Raw genomic sequence first — 18,472 nt, 5'->3', positions numbered from 1 at the left:
TGTATCCCCAAGCCATACAGACTATAGTAATTCAAGAAGGTGGCTCACCACCTTTGCATGATCAACTAGAGATTGGAAATAAATACTGGCCTGGCCAGCGATGCCCAAATCCTGTGAAATGTGTTTAAAAACAAATCTGGCTGGTCAAAACTGCTGTTTAAAGCAAAAAAAAATTCAATTCTCCTCTGTATACATCAGGAGTGATTGGTAACTGAACGCATGCAGAGGAAGAACAGATAACCTCTAAAATCGTATAACATGTTAAAGAAGTGTCTGTTTAGGCATGTGAAACGTTGTACATAAAACAATCATCAACTTTAATTTGACATAACCGGACACATTGTTATACTTGATAGTAATTTTCAGTGTATGGTTTCCGTAGTCCATGTAGCATGCCGTGATCGTATAGTGGTTAGTACTCTGCGTTGTGGCCGCAGCAACCTCGGTTCGAATCCGAGTCACGGCATTGCGGGTAAGCAATGACACGGCAATGGGCTATAATTTTCTTAGTTAATACAATGTTTAAAAGCAAACTGATAGTTAGCTGTACATAATTTGATTGTGTTATTTTAACTAGTTTGCTTTCTTTATATATTAAATTGGAGAGAACCACTTTATAAAATAGACAAATGCAAAACACAGGATGCTTGAAATTTAAACTGCTTTTATCCATGAGAAAAAAAACTTCTATTTTGTTACAATTTTCGATTTAAAGCTACAATAGTAGAGTTTGTGTGCATGTGCATCTTTGCGAGACATCAGTCCTGCTGTGAGCGAAGTGATTTTGGGTTGCCTGAATTACATGCCAAGCCTCACATTATGCTGCAAAAGATTATAGATATTTGACTACGCTCTAAGATGTAATTCAGGCATTTTAAGGAAGTAACAATTCACTCCATAGTCTGTTCGCTACTCTTAATTAATGACTATATTGGTCGTAATGGAATAAGATTTGCGTTTAGATCTTGCCATGGTTACACTGTCGTAATCCCCGAACAGTAATGAGCATGGAAGCAGCAAGTCCCGTTGTTGCGCCGGTTCTAACCCAAACGCAGACATTTCTGGAAAAACACAGCAGGTCTGACGGTATCTGTGGAGAAAAATCAGAGCTAACGTTTTGGGTCCAGTGACCCTTCTTCTGAAGTTGAATTCAGAATTAATCAATAATGGAAATTGCTTAATTTCGTAACTCATTATGTCGCTGAGTGTTTAATGTGTATTTTACATCAAACTCTTTGGTATGATATACTGTGCTGATGCAGGGATGAGAGTTACGTCGACGGGTCTTTTACGTCTGTTCTTTATGGGTGAACGAGTACACGGGTGTGTGGAGAGAAACATGTAGAAACAGAGAGCGAGTGTAATCTTGAGACAAGTGTTAGGACTGCTAGTTTCCAGCAGGGATCGCTTCAACTATTCCGCTGTGAATAACAGCAGCCTCAGTGCTGTTCCGCCCCAGTCATTTCGTCAGTGTTGATTGCATGATCAGACTACTATTCAGATTAAGAATTTAATTTGAATATCGTGTGTGTTCGTTTCCACACTGTTTTTCGTCTTGTTGAGAAATATAGCTACAATACTAGACTTATAGATAATAGATGTATTGAAAATCATTTAGAAATACGATGGAAATGAATTGCACACATGCACTGTGTGTGGTGTTGCAAAGTCAGATTATGGTTGCACTGTTTTATGACTGTATTTTAGAGGTTATTTCTTTAGTAGGGAATTGCCTATGCTGCAGCCACCTGGGCCATCTTCCAATTTATATGGAGATCAAAGATGGACTGTGTCCAAAGGGACTCGATGTAGAAAGATCTGGCAAATGGGGGACAAAACGCACCCAATGCCACCCTCGCCCTGATGGCCACATTTGTATGTGGCTGCATCAAGCTGTGTGTGGATCCCCGGTGTACAAACGTCATGTGTCACTACGTACTGAGGTTCTACCTGTCCCCGGTGTTGCGAAGGATGGGCCTGGCCTCGCTGCCGTGGAACGTTCCGAGTAGTTGGACTGTTCCGTATCTCCTATCCTTTGTGGAGAAGTTTATGAAGAAAAACACCTTTGACCGCAAATCCATCAGGAAGTGGTGTCCTTGAGACTGTTCGGGAAAAGGAGAGGACGGATCCAATCGAGCGGTTCTCTGAGCAGACTGTCAAAGTCATTTGGCAAAATGCCTCATCACCAGAACTTTCCAACAAGCACCAAGACATGGCTTGGCTGTTGGTGAGAAGGGCTCTGCCTGTGAGATCCTTTATGCATTCCCAGACACTCGGCTGCACCGCACGCTGCCCTCAAAGCAGCTGCGAGGGGGGAACGAAATTGTCACACACCTCCTTCTGGAATGTGCCTGTGCAGAAGAAGTCTGGAGAGGAATGCAGTGGTGTTTGTCAAGGTTTGTCCCGAACAGCGCAGTGACGCGGGACTCCATGCTCTACAGTGTGTTCCCTGGGATGCACACCCGAGACGAACATCAACTGTGCCTGAACGATCATCAACTCAATGATGGACGCTCTCTGTGCGGTCTGAAACCTATTGATCTTCCAGCTGAAGGAGTTGTCCCCGACCCGAGTGTTGCAGACTGGCACATTCCAAGGTCCAGGACTACATGTTGAGGGACGCGCTGAAGCTCAGGGCAGCTGTTGCCAAGGCGCGGTGCGGAAAGAGCACAGGGGGCCGATGCAGTAAGGGGGGTCCGCTGACCCCCCCCAGCTACATATATAGATAGTAATCGTACAGACCTGTGTATATGAATGATTACTCTGTCTCTGTATGCGAAGAAATGGAATGTTTACGTATGTATGGCATGACCAATTGTACAGATCATCAAATATTTCATGAATAAAGTATATTTTTGAAGTAAAAAGAAATTGCCTACGTGCAGGAGAGGGCCCTGGTTGGACACCTGCCTCATCAGCCTAGACCAGGAGAAAGCCTTTGACAGGATATCACATACGTATATGAGAGATGTTCTCTCCAAAATGGGCTTTGGGGAGGGAATCTGCAATTGGATCAGACTGTTCTAAACCAACATTGTCAGTGCAGTCTCAATCAATGGGTGGGAATCAGATAGTTTCCCAGTCAAATCTGGAGTCAGGCAGGGCTGCCCTCTCTCTCCGCCTTGTTTGTGTGTTGCATAGAGCCATTTGCCGAGTCTATCAGGAAGGATGCGAGCCTGAGAGGGGTGACTATTCCTGGCAGCAGGGGCCTACAAGTTAAGCTTCCCTGTGCATGCATGACGTCGCCATTTTCTGCTTGGATCCGCTGTCTGTGCACAGACTCATGTGCATATGTGACCAGTTCGAACGGGCCTCGGGGGCCAAGGTAAACTGAAGTAAGAGCGAGGCCATGATCTTCGGGAACTGGGCCGACTAATCCTCCATCCCCTTCACCATCAGGACCGACCACCTGAAGGTGCTGGGTATTTGGTTCGAAGGGGCCGGGCGTCCGCCAAGTCTTGGTAGGAGCATATTAAGAAAGTGAGGCAGAAACTGGGCAGATGGAAGCTACAGTCGCTCTCCATCATCGGAAAAAACCTGGTCATCAGGTGTGAGGCACTGTCATTGCTCTTATATGTGGCACAGGTCTGGCCTATTCCCAGAACCTGTGCCGCTGCAGTTACCGGGGCCATCTTCCAATTTATATGGAGATCAAAGATGGACCGGTCCGAAGGGACTTGATGTATAAAGATTTGGGCAACAGGGCAAAATATACACCCAATGCCACCCTCACCCTGATGGCCATCTTTGTATGTGGCTGCATCAAGCTGTGCATGGATTCCCGGTATGCAAACACCAAGTGTCACCACGTACTGAGGTTCTACCTGTTCCTGGTGTTGTGAAGGATGGGCCTGGCCTCGTTGCCGGGGAATGCTCCGAATAGTTGGACCGTTCCATATCACCTGTCCTTTGTGGAGAAGTTTATGAAGCAAAACACCTTTGACTGCAAGTCCATCAGGAAGTGGTCAGCACATAGTGTCCTTGAGACCCTTCGGGAAAAGGAGAGGGCAGATGCTGTTGGGCAGTTCCTCGGGCAGACTGTCAAAGTCATTTGACAGAATGCCTCATCGCCAGAACTTTCCAACAAGCACCAAGACATGGCTTGGCTGGTGTTGAGAAGGGCTCTGCCTGTGAGATCCTTGATGCATGACCGGACTCTGTGCCACTGCACATTGCCCTCGAATCAGCTGTGCAGGGGGTGAGACTGTCACACACCTTCTGGAATGTGCCTATGCAAAGGAAGTCTGGAGGGGAATGCAGTGATGTTTGTTGAGGTTTGTCCCAAGCAGCTCCATGATGTGGGACTCTGTGCTCTACAGTGTGTTCCTCGGGACGCACACTGAGACGAACATCAGCTGTGCCTGGAGGATCATCAGCTCGGTGAAAGATGCTCTTCGGCCTGTCTGAAACCTGTTGGTCTTCCAGCTGAAAGAGTTGGCCTCGACCGAGTGTTGCAGACTGGCACATTCCAAGGGGTAAAAACAATGACTGCAGATGCTGGAAACCAGATTCTGGATTAGTGGTGCTGGAAGAGCACAGCAGTTCAGGCAGCATCCAAAGTGCAGCGAAATTAACGTTTCGGGCAAAAGCCCTTCATCAGGAATAAAGACAGTGAGCCTGAAGCATGGAGAGATAAGCTAGAGGAGGGTGGGGGTGGGGAGAAAGTAGCATAGAGTACAATGGGTGAGTGGGGGAGGGGATGAAGGTGATAGGTCAGGGAGGAGAGGGTGGAGTGGATAGATGGAAAAGGAGACAGACAGGTAGGGCAAGTCCGGACAAGTCATGGCACAGTGCTGAGCTGGAAGTTAGGAACTAGGATGAGGTGGGGGAAGGGGAAACGTGGAAACTGTTGAAGTCTACATTGATGCCCTGGGTTGAAGTGTTCTGAGGTGGAAGATGAGGCGTTCTTCCTCTAGGCGTCTGGTGGTGAGGCAGCGGCGGTGAAGGAGGCCCAGGATCTCTATGTGGGAGGGGGAGTTGAAATGTTGGGCCACGGGGCGGTGTGGTTGATTGGTGTGGGTGTCCCGGAGATGTTCCCTAAAGCGCTCTGCTAGAAGGCGTTCAGTCTCCCCAATGTAGAGGAGACCACATCGGGAGCAAAGGATACAATAACTGATATTGGTGAATCTGCAGGTAAAACTTTGATGGATGTGGAAGGCTCCTTTAGGACCTTGGATAGAGGTGAGGGAGGAGGTGTGGGCACAGGTTTTACAGTTCCTGCGGTGGCAGGGGAAAGTGCCAAGATGGGAGGGGGGATTGTAGGGGTGGCGTGGACCTAACCAGGTAGTCACGGAGGGAACGGTCTTTGCGTCCATCTCTGACACCTCCCTTCCCTTCCTGGACCTCTCCAACTCCATTAATGACAACCGACTTGACACTGACATTTTTTACAAACTCACCGACTCCCACAGCTACCTGGATTACACCTCTTCCCACCCTACGTCTTGCAAAAATGCCATCCCATATTCCCAATTCCTCCGCCTCCGCCGTATCTGCTCCCAGGAGGACCAGTTCCACCATAGAACCCACCAGATGACCTCTTTCTTTAGACAGCGCAATTTCCCTTCCCATGTAGTTAAAGATGCCCTCCAACGCATCTCGTCCACATCCCGCACCTCCGCCCTCAGACCCCACCCCTCCAATCGTAACAAGGACAGAACGCCCCTGGTGCTCACCTTCCACCCTACAAACCTCCGCATTAAACCAAATCATCCGCCGACATTTCCGCCACCTCCAAAAAGACCCCACCACCAGGGGATATATTTCCCTCCCCACCCCTTTCCGCCTTCCGCAAAGACCGTTCCCTCCGTGACTACCTGGTCAGGTCCACGCCACCCCTACAACCCACCCTCCCATCTTGGCACTTTCCCCTGCCACCGCAGGAACTGTAAATCCTGTGCTCACACCTCCTCCCTCACCTCTATCCAAGGCCCTAAATGAGTCTTCCACATCCATCAAAGTTTTACCTGCGCATCCACCAATATCAGTTATTGTATCCGTTTCTCCCGATGCGGTCTCCTCTACATTGGGGAGACTGAACGCGTCCTAGCAGAGCACTTTAGGGAACATCTCCGGGACACCCACACCAATCAACCACACCGCCCCGTGGCCCAACATTTCAACTCCCCCTCCCACATAGAGATCCTGGGCCTCCTTCACCGCCGCTGCCTCACTACCAGACGCCTAGAGGAAGAACGCCTCATCTTCCACCTCACCTATCACCTTCATTCCCCCCCCCACTCACCCATTGTACTCTATGCTACTTCCTCCCCACCCCCACCCTCATCTAGCACATTCCAAGGACTACATGCTGAGGGACACACTGAAGGTTGGGGCAGCTGCCACCAAAGCGCTGTGGGAAAGACCACTGTATAAGATCTGCCTGCCAAAGAACAATGGGGGGCCCACTCAGTAACTGGGCTCCGCTGACTTCTCAGCTAAACACCAAGAAGCTGGATGGTTAATATACAGACTTCTAAATACAAATGACTCAGTCTGTCCTCTGTATGTAAAGATGTAATGTATATATGAATGGCCTCACTAACTGTACAGATATCAAAAGATTTATATGAATGAAGTATATTTTTGAAATAAATGAGTTTTAGAGTGTTTGGTCTCACAAACCAAATGGCAGATTCACAGTGTCCTCTTCTGAGCAGGATCTAAGTGTGGCGTATTGCCTTGAGCAGCTTCCCTTTGCCATTGATGAGTGTTCTGTCACTGTGTTATGGAGAGTTGGAGGAGAACACAATCTGACTGGTTTCTCTTAAATTAATGCCAAAAGCAGAATTTTTTTTTTGCTTAATATTAAGACCCTTTAAGTTCATTTCCTTCAATAAGGTTTTGTTGCCTTTGAGCTCTCTCAGCTCAAATTGCCAACTGTTGGCTGTTGTGCTGGAAAAGCATAGCAGGTCAAGCAGCATCCAAGGAGCAGGAGAATCAACGTTTCGGGCATAAGCCCTTCATCAGGAATGAGGCTTTTGAGCCATGGAGGCAGAGAGATAAATGGGAGGAGGGTGCAGCAGGGGGAAGGTAGCTGGGAATGTAATTGGTAGATGAAGGTGGGGGTGAAAGTGAAAGATCGGAGAGGAAGGTGGAGCAGATAGGTGGGAAGGAAGATGGACACTGACCTGGCTCAAGATTGGGATACAGATGGACTCTAACCTTACACCTTTCATGCATTGTCTGAGCTGAGATGTCACTTTTTTTATATAAAACCTTCTGTTATCTTGAGAATGTGACTTGAAAGAAGTTCTGGGACTTATATGTTAATGCAAACCTGCAAAGTATACAAAAAGATGTAAGACTTAACAGCAATCTAGGTTTGCTCCACATACTGTTTCAGTTGTATGACACTGATCTTGTGCTATAAATTCTGAGTCTTATGATCCTGGAGCAGCATGAAGGAGCAGCACTCTGAAAGCTAGTACTTCCAAATAAACCTGTTGGAATATAACCTGGTGTTGTGTGATTTTTACTTTGTCCACACCAATCTAACACTGGCACCTCCACATTATACTGAGTGATGAATGTGAAAGTGATGCCAAGTGACACTGCCTGCTGGTTTCTTTTTTATTTAACCCCCACACTACCACCTAACTGCGGTAGTGCTTATTTTTCCCCAGCACCCATGGTGTGTGTGTGCAGGTGTGAGAGCCTGCTGGTTTCTTTTTTTCTTCTTTTTTTTTCTTTTTTTTTCTTTTATTAACCCCCCACACTACCACCTAACTGCGGTAGTGCTTATTTTTCCCCAGCACCCATGGTGTGTGTGTGTGCAGGTGTGAGAGCCTGCTGGTTTCTAGTGATGCATACTTAACTTTTGATTCGTCTATTGAATAGATTATGATAATCACCGTTTGTGAATTTGTGTGTTCAATGGAATGAAATAGAAAAATATTCAACTTTTATATATTTATTTTATGATATAATGCAAATTAAATGACTGGTAAGAATACTAATGAAAAAATTGGTGAATTAGAGGCCCCGTCCCTAACTGTGATGTGTGTCTGTGGTATTGCCATCTGAATTTTGTGTCTAATTTGTTAAGACTATACTCTTAGGGATCATTTCTATAGTTCTTTTCTAGAGAAATGGGTTCTGGAGTGTTTGGTCTCACAAACCACAAGGAGGATTTATAGTGTTCTCCTCTGAGCAGGAAGTAGGCTTTGAGTGTTGCTTTTAAGCAGCTGCTCTTTGCCATTGATGAATGTTCTGCCTCTTTTTTATAGAGAGCTGGATGAGGTGAATGCAATCTGAGTGGCTTGTCTCCCATTAAACCCCAAAAGTAGATTCTTGTTTATTGTGTGCTTAGGATTCCTTTTCAACTCATCCTTTTGTATAAGGTGTGTGAGGTATGCCTCAGCTTAAGTTTAAGAATGAAGTAGATTTTTGCAGTCTGAAATGTTTGTCAGCTCTAGGTAGCACTGGTGATTCTTCAGAAACTGGTACAATGCAAGATCTGGGATTATGTGCTGATGGATGCAGTAAAGCTGAGGGCAGCTGCTGCCAAAGTGTAATGGAGAAAGACCACTGTCTAATATCTTTCAGCCAAAGTACATTGGGGTCCATTTACTTATAAGACCTCCCTAGTGCCTCGAATACATGGAAATACTATCTTGCATATGTAAGAAATGATTTGGATTTGTTAGCATGGCCGGGAAAATCAAACGCCAATGTTTCTTCTCCATATGCAAAGGTTGTACAGATTCAAACTGCTTTAGTGACCATAAATGTCTGCAAAGAAGTTTTTATGAGTAAAGTATATGTTTGAAATAAAAGGTTTATCGCCCATTAATGAGAAAGCAGCTGATTGTCATAGAGGCATACAGCATGGAAACAGGTCCATTGGCCCAACACGTCCATGCTGACCAGATTTCCTAAACCAAACTCGTCCCATTTGCCTACATTTGGGCCATATCCCTCTAAATCATTTCTATCTGTATACCTCCAGTAAGAGTATGGCAACTTTGCCTGTTTGACTTTGCTTCTTGAACTAATGCAGTCAATTTTTGTATATCTACAGTTCTGTTCAGCATTGAATTCTAGGTTGATCTGGTGTCTGAAGAAATTATGAAATTTTTTTAAAGTTAAGGTGGTGATGTGACGTGGGTCAAGGCGTTGGTTTTCTTTGTTCTGCTTCCCTTTCCTTGTAGCCATCCATTGGGTCCTGTTGAGGAATCTTTGGTATGTTCAGTTGCAGTGGAACATCATGTGGATGATTCACACCATGCCAGCGTACGTCAGTAATGGAGTGATCAAATATTTAAAGTGACGATAGAAAGCTGATCAAGCAGGATGTTACATACTTGATGGTGTTGGAGTTATAGAACATAGAACAGTACAGCACAGAACAGGCCCTTCAGCCCACGATGTTGTGCCGACCACTGATCCTCATGTATGCACCCTCAAATTTCTGTGACCATATGCATGTCCAGGAGTCTCTTAAATGTCCCCAATGACCTTGCCTCCACAACTGCTGCTGGCAACGCATTCCATGCTCTCACAACTCTCTGTGTAAAGAACCCGCCTCTGACATCCCCTCTATACTTTCCTCCAACCAGCTTAAAACTATGACCCCTCGTGTTGATCATTTCTGCCCTGGGAAATAGTCTTTGGCTATCGACTCTATCTATGCCTCTCATTATCTTGTATACCTCAATTAGGTCCCCTCTTCTCCTCCTTTTCTCCAGTGAAAAATGTCCTAGCTCAGTCAACCTCTCCTCATAAGATAAGCCCTCCAGTCCAGGCAGCATCCTGGCAAACCTCCTCTGAACCCTCTCCAAAGCATCCATATCTTTCTTGTAATAGGGTGACTAGAACAGGACACAGTATTTCAAGTGCCCTCTAACCTAAGTTTTATAGAGCTGCAACAAGATCTCACGACTCTTAAACTCAATCCCCCTGTTAATGAAAGCCAAAACACCATATGCTTTCTTAACAACCCTGTCCACTTGGGTGGCCATTTTAAGGGATCCATGTATCTGCACACCAAGATCCTTCCGTTCCTCCACGTTGCCAAGAATCCTATCCTTAATCCTGTACTCAGCTTTCAAATTCGACCTTCCAAAATGCATCACCTCGCATTTATCCAGGTTGAATTCCATCTGCCACCTCTCAGCCCATCTCTGCATCCTGTCAATGTCCCGCTGCAGCCTACAACAGCCCTCTATACTGTCAACGACACCTCCAACCTTTGTGTCATCTGCAAACTTGCCGACCCATCCTTCAATCCCCTCATCCAAGTCATTAATAAAAATTACCTCCAATAGAGGCCCAAGGACAGAGCCCTGTGGAACACTACTCACCACAGACTTCCAGGCAGAATATTTTCCTTCTACTACCACTCGCTGTCTTCTGTTGGCCAGCCAATTCTGTATCCAGACAGCTATGTTCCCCTGAATCCCATTCCTCCGGACCTTCTGAATGAGCCTACCATTATCAACTGCCTTGCTGAAGTCCATATATACCATATCCACAGCTCGACCCTCATCAACTTTTCTAGTCACATCCTCAAACAACTTGATAAGGTTTGTGAGGCATGACCTGTCCCTCACAAAGCCGTACTGACTGCATTTAATCAAGCCATGCTCTTCCAGATGGTCATAAATCCTATCCCTCAGAATCCTTTCTAACACCTTGCAGACGACAGACGTGAGACTTACTGGTCTGTAATTGTCGGGGATTTCCCTATTTCCTTTCTTGAAGAGAGGAATTACATTTGCCTCTCTCCAGTCCTCAGGTACGACTCCTGTGGAGAGCGAGGATGAAAAGATCTTTGCAAATGGCGAAACAATTACATTTCTCGTTTCCCAAAGCAGCTGAGAACAAATCTGGTCCGGGCCTGGCGACTTGTCAATCTTAATGTTTGACAAAATTTTCAGCACATCAGCTTCCTCTATCTCTATCCATTTCAGCATACAACCTGCTCTTCAAAGGTTTCATTCACTACAAAGTTCGTTTCTTTTGTAAAGACAGAAGCAAAAAACACATTTAGGTCTTCCCCTACCTCCTCAGACTCCACACACAAATTCCCTATGCTATCCCTGATCCGCCCTACTCTTTCTTTGACCATTCTCTTATTCCTCACATAAGTGTAAAATGCCTTTGTGTTCTCCCTAATCCGTTCTGCCAAGCCTTTCTCGTGACCCCTCCTGGCTCTCCTTAGACCATTTTTAAGCTCCTTCCTCACCTGCCTGTAATCCTGTAGAGCTGAGCTTGACCCTAGCTTCCTCCACCTTATGTAAGCTACCTTCTTCCTTTTGACGAGAAGCTCCACCGCTCTCGTCATCCAAGGTTCCTTTATCTTTCCACTTCTTGCCTGTCTCAGAGGGACATATTTATTCATCACTTGCAACAACTGTTCCTTAAACAGTCTCTACATGTCTATAGTGCTTTTCTCATGGAACAATTGCTCCCAATCCATGCTTCCTAACTCATGTCTAATCGCATCATCGTTTCCTCTTCCCCAATTAAATATCCTCCCATTTTGCCTAATCCTCTCCTCCATAGCTATGTAGAATGTGAGGCAGTTGTGCTCACTATCACCAAAATGCTCTCCCACCACAAGATCTGATACCTGCCCCGGCTCGTTTCCGAGCACTAAGTCTAGAATGGCCTCTCCCCTCGTCGGCCTGTCAACGTACTGAGTTAGGAAACCCTCCTGAACACACCAGACAAAAACAGCTCCATTCAAATCTTCATCTCGAAGGAGGTTCCAATCAATATTGGGAAAATTAAAGTCACCCATTACAACAACCCTACTACATCCACACTTTTCTAAAATCTGCTGACCTATGCTTTCTTCCATGTCCTTGCTGCTATTGGGGGACCTGTAATAAACCCCTAAAGAGGTGACTGCTCCCTTGCTGTTCCTAATTTCCACCCATACTGACTCAGTAGGCAGATCTTCCTCGACAATGGAAGCTTCTGTAGCTGTGATACCCTCTCTGATTAGTAGTGCTACACCCCCTCCTCTTTTTCCCCCTCTCTATTCTTTTTAAATGCTCTAAACCCTGGAACATCATTATTTTGAGTGTTGTTGGAATTCCACACTTCCATCAAGTGGAAAGTGTGTCTGGAGCTCATATGGTCTGTCCACTTGTCCATTTTTTCTTTCTTTCTCTTTTTTAAACTTTAGCTTTACTTATGTACCTTCTTGTGGTGAGCCTGAATGGCAACTAGACATCCAGCGTGTCAGAGGAAAGGTTTGTTTCCGGTGGTGGCAGGAGAGGGAGACAAATTTAGATTTAGTGCCTGACAGGCTTAAAGCCGAAACGTCGATTCTTCTGCTCCTTGGATGTTATCTGACCTGTTGTGCTTTTCCATCACCACACTCTCGAGTCTCATCTCCAGCATCTACAGTTCTCACTTTCTACTAGGCTTCAGCAGTGTCTGCATTGGTGAGATCAGCTCAGTGCAAAATCATGGTAGCGGCGTTGTTGGTAGAGTCAAGATAGCATTGCAGAATGGCGATGCTGTTCTGTGGTGGGACATAGTGATGGGACTCAAGGCTAACAGACTGCATCATGCTAGTATTGGTCTCAGTGTTGGAGTGGAAGAGACTGGATCAAGGTCAAGGGCTAAGCACTTCGAAAGGATTGGTAAACTTTTTAACTTTATTTCTTTATTTTGCTACCTTTGTACTCTGCATCTGTTTATTTCTGTGTTTTAAGAGGGCACTGAAGAGTGGAGACATTAAATAACATTTTTCTCACGATTGGTAACAAATGCACGTGGCAACGAATAAATCAACCGCAGATAAATCAATCGATAAAGTGTTGTATGGTACTCCTGAATGGTCCCATGTAGCAGTGAACAACCGTTGGAAGTCAGGAGATGAACCAGTTGTTTTAGAATACTGATGTTCTGATTTGCTTTTGTCAATTCTGATTTCAGGTTAACGTTTATATCCTGAACATATTAATCATTTCATTCGCTCCAGACCTGACCCATCACATCCTTCCCTTCCCGATATCGTATCCATTGTCATGATGCAGACAAAATCTGCCACCATTCCCTTCTACTGACCAGATGCCCCAGGTTTACAATACCCTTGCTATCCTCTCTGATGTAACAGTAAACACAGCAACAGTCACCTGCCCCCTTGCCAGCATGTACCCTAGCATTGTACTACATACCGACTTGATATCTTACCCACTTTGCATCCTATCCCTTGCCAAATTTTCCGTTATGAGTTGGCACCTTACCCAAGTGACACCCTCACCTACTCATTTGGCATCACATCCATTTGACTCTGAAGCACTGGCATTCCACAGCCTATTCAGCTGACATTCTAACTGTTACTCAGATGGCACCTTGACACTCTATACACTTAACCTGATCAACAGGTACCCATCAGCCCCAGCACACTAACCCCATGATAACTTTATGTAGTTAGCATTTACCTGCAGCGATCAAAATGGCTGTCTGTGATTCTGAACCTTTAAATTTCAGAAGAGGCTCTGCTCACTGCTGTGAATGTGGACGTGATTTCTGTTCCCTGACAGTTCCAGTGTAGGAGAGAATTGTCAGAATAGAAGTACTGCTCCCCATTCCCGAAGAAGCCCTGAGCAGAATCTGTTGTCAGAAATGTAGAGCTCTCTGTGACCTCATCTTGAGGTCAAATGTTACACCAGGATTACAAGCGGTTTAGTTCAGCCTCAGACAGGAAGTTGGTTGCTGTGTTTGGGAAGGGTAAAAATTAGTTTCTGATATGTGATCCTAAATGGAGTTTATTCATTTACCCTCTTCTTGGGGGCTTTACTGTACTTCCTTAAGGAAGCTTACTTAAGGTTGAAGAAGCAAAGGTCAGACAGGGCTTTAGAGGGTTGCAGGATAGCCTGGAAGGAACTGAAGAATGGACTTAGAAGAGCTCGAAGGGGGTATGATAAAACCTTGGCGGTTAGGATCAAGAAAACCCCATGGTGTTCTACACTTATGTGAGGAGAAGAGGACGGCCAGAGTGAGAAGAGGGCTAATCAGGGATAGTGGAGGGAACTTGTGCCTGGAGTCAGAGGAGGTAAGGGGAGACCTTTAATGAATACTTTACTTAAGTATTCACTCGTGAGAGGGATTTTGTTGTTTGTAAGGACAGCATAAAACAGGCTGATACACTTGAACAGGTTGATGCTAGGAAGGAGGATGTGCTGGAAATTTTGAAAAACATGAGGATAGATAAGTTCCCTGGACCAGACAGAATGTACCCAAGGTTACTGCGGGAAGCAAGGAAAGAGATTGCTGCACTTTTAGCAATGATCTTTGCATACTCACTGTTACTGGAGTAGTGCCAGATGATTGGAGCATCAAAGATGTTATTCCCTTGTTCAAGATGGGGAATTCGGACAACCCTGGGAATTACAGACCAGTCAGTCGGTGGTGGGCAAATTATTGGAGAACTTTCGAGAGACAGGATTTATGATTATTTGGAAAAGCATTGCTTGATTAGAGATGGTCAACATGGCTTTGTGAGGGCCGGGTCATGACTCACAAGCTTTATTGAATTCTTTGAGGATGTGACAAAACATGTCGACGAAGGTGAATGTGGTGTACATAGAATTTGGCAAAGCATTTGATAAGGTTCCCAATGTAGGCTCATTCAGAAAGTAAGGAGGCATGAGATATAAGAAATGTTTCTGTCTGGATACTGAATTGGCTGGTGCATAGAAGACAGAGGGTGGTAGTTGATAGAAAGTATTCAGCCGGAGCTCGGTGACCAGTGGTATTCCACAGGGATCTGTTCAGGTGCCTCTGCTCTTTGTGATTTTTATAACTGACTTGGAGGAGGAACTGGAAGGGTGGGTTATTAGGTTTGCCAATGACGCAAAAGTTAGTGGAGTTTTGGATCATGTGGAGTGCTGTTGTAGGTTACAGTGGGATATTTATTGGATGCAGGGCTGGGCTGTATAGTGGCAGATGGAGTTCAAACTGGAAAGTGTGAAGTGATTCATTTTGGAAGTTGAATTTGAATAGAGATTACAAGGTTAAAGGCAGAATTCTTGGCAGTGTGGAGGAATGGAGGGATTTTGTGGTCCATGTCCATAGATCTCTCAAAGTTGCCACCCAAATTGATAGGGTTGTTAAGAAGGCTTATGATGTGTCGGCTTTCATTAGCAGGGGGATTGAGTTTAAGAGCCGTGAGGTTATGTTGCAGCTGTATAAAGCTCTGGCTAGACCACACTTAGAATATTATGTTCAGTTCTGATTGCTTCACTATTGGAAGGATGTGGAAGCTTTAGAGAGGGCGCAGAGGAGATTTACCAGGTTGGTGCCTGGACTGGAGGGCATGTCTTATGAAGAAAGTTTGAGGGAGCCCGGACTTTTCTCATTGGAGGGAAGAAGGTTGAGAGGTGATGTTATAGAGGTGTATAAGATGATAAACAACAAGTGTATAGCCAATGACTTTTTCCCAGGGCAGAAATGGCTATCACCAGGGGACATAATTTTAAGGTGATTGGAGGATGGTTTAGGAGAGATGTCTGAGGTCGGTTCTTTACGCAGAGAGTGATGAGTGTGCGGAATGCACTGCAGCAGCGGTAGTAGAGTCAGATACATTAGGGACATTTAAGCAATTCTTGGATAGGCACGTGGATGATTGTAAAATGTAGGTTATGTAGGTTAGTTTGATCTTAGAGTAAGTTAAAAGGTTGGCATGACATTGAGGGTCGATGAACCTGTACTGTGCTGTACTGTTCTATGTTCCTGATTGTGATTAGTTTGTTGACCCCCTTTTCACCTCATCCTCTTGCATAAGGTGTATGTATCCTACAGCTTAAGTATATGAATGAAGTATATTTCTGCCATTTGAAAAATCTGTTAGCTCCATGTACCACTGGTGGATGTTGGGAAACTAATACAATGCAAGATCTGTGCTGATGGATGCTGTAAAGCTGGACTATGTGCTGATGGATGCTGTAAAGCTGGACTATGTGCTGATGGATGCTGTAAAGCTGGGGGCAGCTGCTACCAAAGTTTAATGGAGAAAGACCACCAACTAATATCTTTCAGCCAAAGTACAATGGGAGTCCATTTGTTTATCAGACCTTTCTAGTGCCTCGAATATATGGAAATAGTATCTTGCATATGTAAAAAATGTTTTGGGTTTGTTTGTTAGAATTGTTGAGAAAGTCAAAAGCCAATGTTCTTCTCCATATGCAAAGATTGTACAGAACCGAACTTCTTTAGTGACTAAATGTTTGCAAAGAACATTTTATGAGTAAAGTATATTTTTGAAATAAAAGGTTTGTCTCCCATTTATGAGAAAGGAGCTGATTGTCATAGAGGCATACAGCATGGAAACTGACCCTACAGCCCAACTTGTCCATGCCAACCAGATTTCCTAAACCAAACTTGTCTCATTTGCCTACATTTCCCATATCTCTCTAAACCATTTCTATCTGTGTACCTCCAGTATGAGTATGGCAACTTTACCTGTTTGACTTTGCTTCTTGAACTAATGCAGTCTGTTTTGTATACCTGCAGTTTTCTGTTCAGCATGTAATTCTAGGTTGATCAGGTGCCTGAAGAAATTATGAAATATTTTTTAAGTTAAGCTGGTGTGTGACGTGGGTCTAGGCAGTGGTTTTCTTTGTTCTGCTGCCCTTTTCCTTGTAGCCATCAGCTGGGTGTCGTTGAGGAAACTGTTGTCAAGTTCAGTTGCAATGGTGCATCTGTGTGCACTATTAATGGCAGGATCAAATGTTTAAAGTGGTAATGGAAGGCTGATCAAACAGATTCTGATATCCTTGATGGTGTTGGAATTTTTTTGAGTGCTGTTGGGATTCCACACTACCAGATAAGTGGGAAGTGTGTCTGAAGCTCACCCAGTCTGCTACCTTTCCTGTTTTAATTGTTTCTCTGCTATTTCTTAAACTCTAACTTGATTCTGATCAGTCACTTGCACTCTTGCCACCAAGCACCCTCGCATTGTACTACATATCCATTTGGTATCCACCCCATCACTTGCCAAATCTTTCCTTCCGACTTGACATCTTACCTACCTGACATCATCCACTACTCACTTGGCATCACATCCACCTGACTATGAAACACTGAAACATCCTATCAATCTGATGTCTATCTTGATGGCACCTTGACACACTTAATGCCCGATCAACAGGCACCCATTAGCCCCGGCACACTAACCTCACAATAACCTTACGTACTTAGCAGCAGCGATCAAAGCAGCTGTCTGTGATTCCGAGCCTTTAGATTTCAGTGTTGTAAAGGGGCATGGTTTCTGTTTCCTCAACAGTTTTACTGTACAAGAAAATTGTTAGAATGGAAGTACTGCTCCCCATTTCTGAAGAAGCCCTGATCAGAATCTCCTGTCAGAAAACAGAGTTCTCTGTGACCTTATTTTGAGGTCAAATGTTACACCAAGTTTGCCAGCAGTTTAGTTCAGCCTCAGACAGGAAGTCAGTTGCTATGTTTGTGAAGGGTAAAAATTAAAGCGGTGATATGCGATTCTAAATGGAGTGCATTCGTTTATCCTCTTCTTGGGGACACTATCTTCCTGATAGCGAGTTGTTTGGCTTATTTAAGAGGTATATAGTATGGTACTGAGTAATGAATATGAAAGTGATATTATGTGATATTGCCTGCTGGTTTGTGGTGATGCACGCTTAACTTTTGATTCACCTATTGAATAGATTATGGTAATCACAGTTTGTCGATCGGGGGTTTCAATGTAATAAAATTAAAAAATACTATTTTTGTAAATTGATTTTTGTGATACAATGTAAATTAAATGAATTCTAATGAAAAATTGTTGAATTAAAGAGACCCAGTCCCTAACCGTGATATGTGTCTGTGGTATTGCCACCTGAATTTGAATGGTTAGCTTGTTAAGACTATGCTTTTAGGGATAATTTTTGTAGTTTTTGCCTAGAGGAATGGGTTTGAAAGGGTTTGGTCTAATAAACCATGAGGAGGATTTATATTGTTCTTTTCTAAGTAGGTTTTGAATGTTGTTTTCAGCACCTGCTCTTTGCTATTGGTGAGTGTTCTGTCTCTTCTTTATAGTCTGAGTGGTTTGTATTTAAAGGTGAGGCAGAGCTTTATTTTCATGGTAGCTTGTTTTCTGAGCTGTTTGCATATAGTTCTAGGTTGATCCTGTGAATGTATAGTTGTAACTGATATATTTGAAATCAAATAAACCTGTTAGATTATAAACTGGTATTGTATGACTTCTGACTATCCACTCCAGTCCAACACCAGCATCTTCACATCATGGCTTTATTTTTGCAATCAGCTATTGAAGGATTTGGACTATGCTGTTAAGGAATTCTTGATAAGTGGAGTTGTAGTCGTATATCTTTGTAAATATTGTCTTTCATAAGTTAGAAATGATTCGGGTTCTCTGGAACTGTCGGGAGAGTCAAACTCCAATATTCGTTTTCTTCTCAATATGTTCAGCCTGTATACAGCTGAACTGCTCTTGTGACTGTGTATGTACATAAAGATTTTTATGAATAAT

General features: G+C 44.3%; 3 non-coding genes and 1 pseudogene across 3 annotated transcripts; all 4 read left to right on the top strand.

The window, feature by feature from the left end:
• The first annotated feature begins 394 nt into the window (after positions 1-394).
• trnah-gug (transfer RNA histidin (anticodon GUG)) lies at positions 395-466 on the top strand. The gene has a single exon. It is a non-coding gene; the product is annotated as a tRNA-His (tRNA).
• A 6,074-nt stretch (positions 467-6,540) lies between these two features.
• On the top strand, positions 6,541-6,761 carry LOC132830616 (small nucleolar RNA U3). Its single transcript, XR_009646399.1, has one exon. It is a non-coding gene; the product is annotated as a small nucleolar RNA U3 (small nucleolar RNA).
• A 1,283-nt stretch (positions 6,762-8,044) lies between these two features.
• On the top strand, positions 8,045-8,261 carry LOC132830615 (small nucleolar RNA U3). The gene has a single exon (XR_009646398.1). It is a non-coding gene; the product is annotated as a small nucleolar RNA U3 (small nucleolar RNA).
• A 9,581-nt stretch (positions 8,262-17,842) lies between these two features.
• Positions 17,843-18,028, top strand: LOC132830617 (small nucleolar RNA U3; annotated as a pseudogene).
• Positions 18,029-18,472: the final 444 nt, after the last annotated feature.

The sequence above is a fragment of the Hemiscyllium ocellatum genome, chromosome 31 (assembly GCF_020745735.1).
Source record: "Hemiscyllium ocellatum isolate sHemOce1 chromosome 31, sHemOce1.pat.X.cur, whole genome shotgun sequence".
In the NCBI taxonomy this organism is placed as follows: domain Eukaryota; kingdom Metazoa; phylum Chordata; class Chondrichthyes; order Orectolobiformes; family Hemiscylliidae; genus Hemiscyllium; species Hemiscyllium ocellatum.
This window is presented reverse-complemented; position numbering and strand designations above follow the sequence as displayed.